The following is a 3,226-nucleotide window of genomic DNA, read 5'->3' on the forward strand; positions in this document are numbered from 1 at the left end:
GTGCCGGCGTGCGTGGGGATCCTTGGAACTCCCTGTGGTAATGGCAAAAACATCTGAGGGTTTGGTTGCAAAGTTACTGATGGTAGGAATAGTGCACATAGCAATCGTATTAATCTCTAAAAGCTTAGGGGCCTTTCTGCAAAATGGCCAATGCGCACGGACGCCCCCGATCTTGGGCCATACTGGGCCACCACACCACGTGCGCAGCTACGCCGTGCTCTGCTGCCGGGCCAGATGGGGTTGCTGCCGGCCCTTTTCCTTTTCTAAGTATTTTTCTAATTTAGTTTCTAAGGTAAACTTGTAAATTTAATATAAAATTGTGTATTTGACTAAAAATTGTGAAACCAATTTTGTTAAGTTCCTAAAATCATGATCTATCTGTTGGTATATTTTGTTCACATAGTTTTATAAAATTTTTTAGAGTTATCTAATTAAATTGAGATGCTTAATATTGTAAAATATAATCTTGTAGGAATTTTTATGATAAATTGGTGATAGTGTTAGCTCTGAAACTTTCACAGTAAATTCCTAACATTATTAGGTGCTCACTGTTATTTTTGTAGCTCTATAATAATTAGTTTGCTAGGGTAGATAAATGAGCCCTAGTTCGAAAATATATATTTAATCAATAAAATGCCGAACACATTGGGATTTTAAAACTAGAACATTTTTCTAGAGGCAAAGCCTTACTTGATAACGTGGATACGTAGACCAATACGTTACTCATTAAGTCTAGCTCGCTAGCTTGTAGAGCGTAATCGTATTTTTAAGAGTTGCGGTTACTGCTGATTAATTGTGTCTCTACGTTGCATCCACGTATATCATAATAGGAACAACGATTGATCATGGAGTCGACTGAACTAGCAGAAAAGATAATGCCTTGATGATCGTGTCACTATGATAGAATGCGAATTTTGGTTATATCTTACCCAGGCAAGCCCCGGTGCATAACCCCTATTATTCTACACTTTATCTTATGCTTGTGTATTAAGTTTTAAGGAGTTTAATGAAAACCACTTGCATATATATCCTTATCCTATGAGTCCTACTAGTATGTCAGGATCATGTAGATTGCTATGCTATAAGATCTAGTAGAAGTTGAGTGATTACCTGTCACTCACGAGATATAGGAAATATATTATTGTTGTTATTATATTACTGTCACATAGAATATATATGAATAATAATTGGAGACCGGGCAGAATGGTACTTTGGATTTGGACTTGGTTAGGCATTCGAGCGAGGCTCAGATTGCACTTGTTCCGCCTGTGTTGATTGAGGACCATCTATTGCTGTGGATGGTAGTCAGGTCACAGACTTATTATCCTGAGCACATACTTGCTTATGGGAGCAGGAGGCTCATTGCTCTCTTGTCGTGGGTTCTGGCTCATCCTGGACCAACTGATTAGAGGCGGGGATGGTGGAGGTCTATGCACCACACTGAGTCCGAGACTTAGGAGTGGGGGCTTGTAGTCTAAGTTTGGATGGGGACCTAGACCCCTTGATAGGAGAGTGGTGGGTTGGTTTTGCTTATGCCTGGGGTACAAGCGGGTCGTGCGTTTCAGGGTATCTAGCTAGGATACATTGGTTCGTGAATCATTGTGTGATATGGTACGACTTGACTATGGTTTAGCACCATAATAAGAACTGGAATATGAAAGATGGTAAAATAGTTCTGATTGCTTACCACCTGCTTGAAAGTAGCATAGGTGCTTACATAGAATGGTTAGTTAATGAACTAATGATGACTGTTAATGAAATTGAATATAAGGACACACATTTAGTAATGCTTCCGCAGATGCAATAACCCACAAGTCAGATAGCCTTGCATATCCTTGGAGACTTTTATTTTCCTCCTATTAGGATTTTATTCCCCTATTGTAGGTGATTGGAGGATTCTTAGAGCTGACTCTTATGTGTGGAAACCTCCTGGTGGGCTTAGAGAGGATTTCTTTCACGCTACGACCATAGTGTTTATTTATAACCCTCATGAAAGGTTTTTTATAAGAAAAGATGTAAAATCTGCTAGCATCTCTTGTATAAATGTCTACTATGTTAATGCTCCACCATGTCATTAAATTAATCCTGCTTCCTCTGTAACTCTGATAACATTGTTATATTCCACTGTTATAATAAATTAAGGTAATATTCTGGTATTGTAATAAAGTGATGTAAGAAATGACTTAAGAATATTGTAAGCTTTATTCTCTCATTTATGATCCTAATGGAAAAATATGGATTTTTGAGTTCTCCCTTGAGGTGTGCTCGATGAAACTACATAGTTTAGTGTCCTCTCTTGGGTACTTAGTGTCTAATGGAAGACAAGTACTCCTAAGAGGCATTAGATTATGCGGTTCTGCCACACATTTGGAGTTGGCCATTGTTTTCTTCAACTAGGTGCTAAGGCCTCTCTTAAAACTTTCAATCTTCTTTGCTTCTATATCAACAAATTCTAGGGCATAGTGGGACAAGTTATTGAATGCATGCGTATACTCTGTAAGAGTCTTGGTCCCTTAGGTGAGCTTCATGAACTCAGCTGCCTTCATGCGCATCAGCCCCAAGGAATATGATGCCCCCTAAATGCTACCTTGAATTGATCCCAGGTGACATTTGCATTTGTAGGTAGGGAAGACAAATAATGGGTCCACCAGATTCCTGCTAGCCCCTGCAACTGATGGGATGCATACTCTGCCTTCATGGGTTCAGTGACTCTCAGCAAGTGGAACTTTTGCTCAATGGTATTCAACCACTCGTTTGCTTGGAGCGGTTCTTCTACCTCTTTGAAGATCAGAGGCTTAGTGTCCTAAAAATCCTTGAAGGAGCTATACTGGTTTAGTTCAGGCCCTTGGTTTTACTGGCGGGCGCGAGCGGTATTATGCGCAATGAGGCGCAATGTTTCTTCCATCACTCTTTGATTCCCCAAGAACTGCGTGAAAAATTTATTCGCAGAGGGTGGCAGTGGTGGTGGTAGGTCACGATCATCGCCACCATTTTGGCTAGTGCTGGCCCTAGCGTGTGTGCGTGGCATCTACAAAATTGCAACAATAAGTGATTATTGGATGATGTCAAGAGATTGCAGAAGAATTTTATAATCATGGCAAACTAATATTACTAGATAGAATCTTAAATTCATACAATAAAATAGAGGCACAATAATTCATTATCACAATATAACATCAGCAATTTGATCACTTATCATACTCACAACGCGTTAACATGCATGTCA

The sequence above is a fragment of the Miscanthus floridulus genome, chromosome 14 (assembly GCF_019320115.1).
Source record: "Miscanthus floridulus cultivar M001 chromosome 14, ASM1932011v1, whole genome shotgun sequence".
NCBI classification, from domain to species: Eukaryota; Viridiplantae; Streptophyta; class Magnoliopsida; order Poales; family Poaceae; genus Miscanthus; species Miscanthus floridulus.